General features: G+C 38.4%; 1 long non-coding RNA gene across 1 annotated transcript; it reads left to right on the top strand.

The window, feature by feature from the left end:
- The first annotated feature begins 5,431 nt into the window (after positions 1-5,431).
- Positions 5,432-5,866, top strand: LOC108368351 (uncharacterized). Its single transcript, XR_001848353.1, has 3 exons — positions 5,432-5,452; positions 5,548-5,752; positions 5,833-5,866. It is a non-coding gene; the product is annotated as an uncharacterized LOC108368351 (long non-coding RNA).
- The last annotated feature ends 227 nt before the right edge of the window (positions 5,867-6,093 follow it).

Here is a 6,093-nt window from a genome sequence, read left to right as displayed (position 1 = left end):
TTGAACCCAACCATTACGTCTTAGAAACGGCTTGATGAATATGCTGCCAAAAGAACAGCTGATAAATGTAAACAAATGAAATTGCAACAAATAGAGATAGTTGCGCCTATACTATTTAGAATTCAACGCTGAGCGGCCTCCGTGTTGAAAAAATCGTTCAATGTTACAATGAATTAAACAGTGAAAAATTATATAGCAAACATCTTAAAAACATATGTTTAGAAACGTAGTATTATTATAAAATATTTTAGTAACTTTATCACGTCAGTAATATAAAATAAAATAAATTCGTTTGCAACTGCCACCTAACAAATCGGCGTTAAATTTAATATAAGCGGCGTAAGTCTTTTCGATCAGCTTTTTAGGCTAAGCCCAACACGTTGAGTTCAGGTAGCGTAAAAATTTTCCGCTGGAAAAAGGCGTAAAGTTGCCAACTGTTGGGCTGAGCGTAACTACTCAACTGTGCGTTTCTAAGACAAACAGCCAACGGTTACCCAACAACTACGACTTATGAACGCGGCCATGGTCGACTGCAGCTAGGATTTTACCCTTTTTAAATGGAAGTGCTTTGAAGTTAGAGAGAATAACTTGATACAGAACCGGACGATCCACATATATATCCACTTTTTAAATCAATTTATTAATTATTATTATTTTGATAGCGTTGGGAGTATAATTTGTTATACAGTATATATCGTCGCTCGAAAAAAGAGACAGTGTAAATGCCACATACACTATTATTCGATAATTGCACCATTGGATAGGCAATCCTTTAATCTATTAGAAAAATCCTTAGTTTTCTTAAATATCTCTTTAGCTCACTAATTTATTCCCGGAAACTGAAATTGTATCCGTATGGTTCCTAATGGTTTATAAAAACTTCCAATTCGTTTTTCTCAAAACTATGCTTTTCATGTTATACTATTTCATTATTCCAGCGGCGATATATAGGAAAAACCTTGAAAGTTAGGGGGGCTGAAATTATCATGCAAGCATTTAGAGCAGTGATGGCCAAAATTGTATTTACTAAGTATTAAATTCTAAGTACAAAAGTATTTAGGTATTTTGTGTTGTTGTAAATACCAAAGTACTATCTACTTAGGTATTTAGGAGCTGCTAAATACCCAAGTACTATTTACTTAGGTATTTAGGAGCTGCTAAATACCCAAGTAAACAATACTCAGGTATTTAGGTGGTGCTAAATACTCAAGTAAAAAGTATTTAGGTATTTAGGAGCTATTAGATATTAAAGTAAGAAAAACTTGAGTATTTAGGAGCTGCTAGATATCAAAGTACAAAAGACGAAAGTATTTAGTAGGCGCTAAATACTCTGGTCCAAAGTACTCATGTGCCTTGGGGATGCAAAATACTTTCGCTAAAGTACCAAAGTATTTAGTCGATGGGTAAATAATTTCAAACTAAATACTGTATAATTTAGGAGAAATTTAGAGAATTAACATCCCACCTTACACTCACCTCAACTTACTTTACCACAACTCACTTCACGTCTCCTCAAATCAACTCACCACATACAAACTCACCACACCTCACCTAAACTCACCACACCTACTGCTACACCAAAATCCTCCAAATCTTAACTCACCATAGTTGAACCCATCACACCCGTTCTCACCACACCTCACCCAAACTCACCACACCTCAATTTGAGAACTGTTGCGGGATTTGAGAGATTCCTCAGACTAAATCAGGATTTTCAAGTCTATTTCTGGGTTTTCGGGACTATTTCGGGATTTTCGAAGCTATTTCGTAATTTTTTAGGAATTTAGGGTGTGAGATTTGCGTAATTCTCGGAACTAATATCGGGATTTTCGAGACGACTTTCAAAATATTTAGGTATTTTTGGAACTAGTTTCGGGATTTTTGGAACTTTCGGTATTCTCGGAATTAATAGCGGGATTTTCGGGAGAATTTCGAGATTCTCGGGATTTTTGGGACTCCTGTACTATTTTTGGATTTTAGGACTAATTTCAAGTTTTTGGGACTTTCGGGACTGTTACGGGATTTGCGGTACTTTGGGACTTTCGGCAGCATTTTGCAATTCTCGGGAGTAATTTCCGGGTCTATTTTGGACTTATATCGGTCCTTGGGGACTATTTCCAGATTTTTGCGATTATTTCGATTTATGGAGTTTTCGGGCTTCTCGGGAATATTTTCGGGACTGTTGGGACTTTCGGTGCTATTTAGGGATCTTTGGGACTAATTTCGGATTTTTGGGGCTCCCGGGACTATTTCGGGATTATCGCGAGTAATTTTGGTATTTTTGGGACTTTCGGGACTTTTTCCAGAATTTTGGGACTAATTTAGGATATTTGGGACTTTCAGGTCTATTTCGAGGTTGTCTTGAGTAATTTCGGGATTTTTGGGACTTTCAGGACTGTATCCAGATTTTTGGGACTATGTCGGGATTCTCAGGAATAATTTCGGATTTTCGGGAGAATTTCGGGATTTTTGGGACTTTCAGAACTATTTTTGGATTTTTGGAACTAGCCGGACTATTTCGGGATTTTCGGGCCTAATTTAGGAAATTAGGGACTTTCGGAACTATTTCAGGATTTTTGGGACTATTTCGTAATTATCGGAACTGATTTCGGGATTTTTGCGACTTTCGGGAATATATCGATTTTTTTGGGACTTCTTTTGGATTTTTTAGACTTTCGGGACCATTTCGAGGTTTTCAGGAGCATTGCGGGAATTTTGAACTAATTTCGGATTTTCGGGACTATTTCTCCATTTTTGGGTAAAATTTTGGAATTTTGGAACTTGCAGAACTATTTAGGGATTTTTGGGACTTACTTCGGACTTTTACAACTTTCGGGACTATTTCGGGATTATCGGAGCTAATTTCGGGACTGCTGGGACTTTCGATGCTATTTAGGGATTTTTGGGACTCTCGGGACTATTTCGGGATTATAGGGAGTAATTTAGGTATTTTTGGGACTTTCAAGTTATTTCCAGATTTTTGGGACTTATTTTGGATGTTTGGAACTTTCGGGTCTATTTCGGGATTTTCGGGAGCAATTTCATGATTTTTGGGAATTTCGGGAGTATTTTGGAATTTTTGGAACTTTTGGGACTATTTCGGGATTCTCGGAACTGATTTCAGGACTTTCGGGATTATTTAGGAATTTTTGGGAATAATTTCGGATTTTTGGGACTGCCGAGATTAATTTGAGATTTTCGAGACTACTTTGGAGCTTTCGGGACTTCCGGGATTCCTGGGACTAGTTTCGGGACTTTCTGAAATAGTTTCGAAAGTCTTAAAGTTCCTAAATTAGTGCCAAATTCCCAAAATGGTCCCGAAAGTCTCAAAAATCAAAAAATAGTCCCGAAAGTCCCAAAAATCCGAAATTTGTCCCAAAAACCCTAAACGGCCTCAAATGTCCCAAAACACTAAAATTAGGCCCAAAAACAAAGATAGTCCCGGGAGTCCCAAAAATACTGAGGTAGTCTCGAAAATCCCGAAATTACTCGCGACAAACCCGAAATAGACCCGAAAGTTCCAAAAATCCAAAATAAGTTCCAAAATTCTGTAAATAGCCCCGAAAGTCCCAAAAATTCCGAAATACTCCCAAAAACCCCAAAAATCCCGAAATTAGTCCCGAGAATCCCGAAATTCCCAAAATTGGATCCGAGACTCTCAAAATAGTCCCGACAATCCTGAAATTAGTCATTATGAGCCCGAAAGTCCCAAAAATTCCGAAATACTCCCAAAAACCCCAAAAATCCCGAAATTACTCGCGACAAACCCGAAATAGACCCGAAAGTTCCAAAAATCCAAAATAAGTCCCAAAATTCTGTAAATAGCCCCGAAAGTCCCAAAAATACCTAAATTTCTCCCGAATTTCCCAAAAATCCGAAATTAGTCCCAAAAATCTGGAAATAGTCTCGAAAGCCGCGAAAATCCCGAAATTACTCCCGATAATTTCGAAATAGACCCGAAAGTTCCAAAAATCTTAAATTAGTCCCAAAATTCTGGAAATAGTCCCGAAAGTCCCAAAAATACCTAAATTACTCCCGATAATCCCGAAAGTTCAAAAAATCCGTAATAAGTCCCAAAATTCTGTAAATAGTCCCGAAAGTCCCAAAAATACCTAAATTATTCCCGATAGTCCCGAAAGTCCCAAAAATCCAGAACTACTATTGAAAATCCCAAAAGGCCCGAAATCAGTTCCGAGAATCCCGAAATGGGCCCGAAAGTCCCAATAATTCCAAAATACACCCAAAATTCCAAAAAATACCGAAATTACTCCCGATAATCTCGAAATAGACCCGAAAGTTCCAAAAATCTGGCAATAGTCTCGAAAGTCCCAAAAATACCCAAATTATTCCCTTTAATCCCGAAATAGTTCCGAGAGTCCCAAAAATCCCTAAATAGCCCCGAAAGTCCCAAAAATCCGAAAATAGGTCCCAAAAATCCCGAATTAGCTCTCAAAATCCCAAAATTCCTAAATTAATCCCAAGAATGGAGAAATAGTCCCGAAAGACCCAAAAATCCGAAATTAGTTCCAAAAATTCCGAAATACTCCTGAAAACCCTGAAATGGTGACGAAAGTCTCAAAAATCCAAAAAAGACCCAAAAAAATCGATATACTCCCGAAATCCCCAAAAATCCCAAAATGAGTCCCAAGTAAACCGAAATCAGTTCCGAGAATTACGAAACAGTTCCGAAAGTCCCAAAAATCCTGAAATGGTTCCGAAAGTCCCATAGTTCCTAAATAAGTCCCAAAAATCCCGAAATGATCCCGAAAGTCCGAAAAATCCAAAACAAAGTCCCAAAAATGTCGAAATACTCCCGAAAATCCGAAATTATTCCTGAGAATCCCAAAGTAGTCCTAAAGTCCCGAAATTACTCCCGACAATCTCGAAATAGACCCGAAAGTTCCAAAAATCCTAAATAAGTCCCAAAAATTTGAAAATAGTCTCGAAAGTCCCAAAAATACCCAAATTTCTCCTGATAATCCCGAAATAATCCCGAGAGCCCCAAAAATCCCTAAATAGTCCCGAAAGTCCCAACAGTCTCGAAATTATTCCCGAGAATCCCGAAAACCCCATAAATCCGAAATAACTCCCAAATATCTGGAAATAGTCCCGAAAGTCCCAAAAACTTGAAATTAGTCGTAAAAATCAAAAAATAGTCCAGGAGTCCCAAAAATCCCGAGAATTCCGAAATATTCCCGAAAGTCCCGCTATTAACTCCGAGAATCTCGAAAGTCCCAAAAATCACAAAACTAGTTCCAAAAATCCCTAAATATTTTTAAAGTCGTTTCGAAAATCCCGATATTAGTTCCGAGAATCCCGAAAATCTCAAACAAAGTATCCGGGAATCCCTAAAGAATTACGAAATAGCTTCGAAAATCCCAAAATAGTCCCGAAAACCCCGAATAGTTAGTTTGACGAATCTCTCAAATGCAGAAACAGTTCCCAAATTGAGGTGTGGTGAGTATAGGTGAGGTGTGGTGAGAACGGGTGTGATGAGTTCAACTGTGGCGAGTTAAGATTTGGCGGATTTTGGTGTACCAGTAGGAGGTGTGGTGAGTTTAGGTGAGGTGTGGTGAGAACGGGTGTGATGAGTTCAACTGTGGCGAGTTAAGATTTGGCGGATTTTGGTGTACCAGTAGGAGGTGTGGTGAGTTTAGGTGAGGTGTGGTGAGAACGGGTGTGATGAGTTCAACTGTGGCGAGTTAAGATTTGGCGGATTTTGGTGTACCAGTAGGAGGTGTGGTGAGTTTAGGTGAGGTGTGGTGAGAACGGGTGTGATGAGTTCAACTGTGGCGAGTTAAGATTTGGCGGATTTTGGTGTACCAGTAGGAGGTGTGGTGGGTTTAAGTGAGGTGTGGTCAGTTTGTATGTGGTGAGTTGATTTGTAGAGAAGTGAGTTTGGTATCTAGCAGCTCCAAAATACTCAAGTTTTTCTTACTTTAATATCTAATAGCTCCTAAATACCTAAATACTTTTTACTTGAGTATTTAGCACCACCTAAATACCTAAGTATTGTTTACTTGGGTATTTAGCAGCTCCTAAATACCTAAGTAAATAGTACTTGGGTATTTAGCAGCTCCTAAATACCTAAGT

This window comes from Rhagoletis zephyria, unplaced genomic scaffold (genome assembly GCF_001687245.7).
Source record: "Rhagoletis zephyria isolate East Lansing unplaced genomic scaffold, Rhagoletis_zephyria_1.1 Rzeph_scaffold_03081, whole genome shotgun sequence".
Lineage (NCBI taxonomy): Eukaryota > Metazoa > Arthropoda > Insecta > Diptera > Tephritidae > Rhagoletis > Rhagoletis zephyria.
This window is presented reverse-complemented; position numbering and strand designations above follow the sequence as displayed.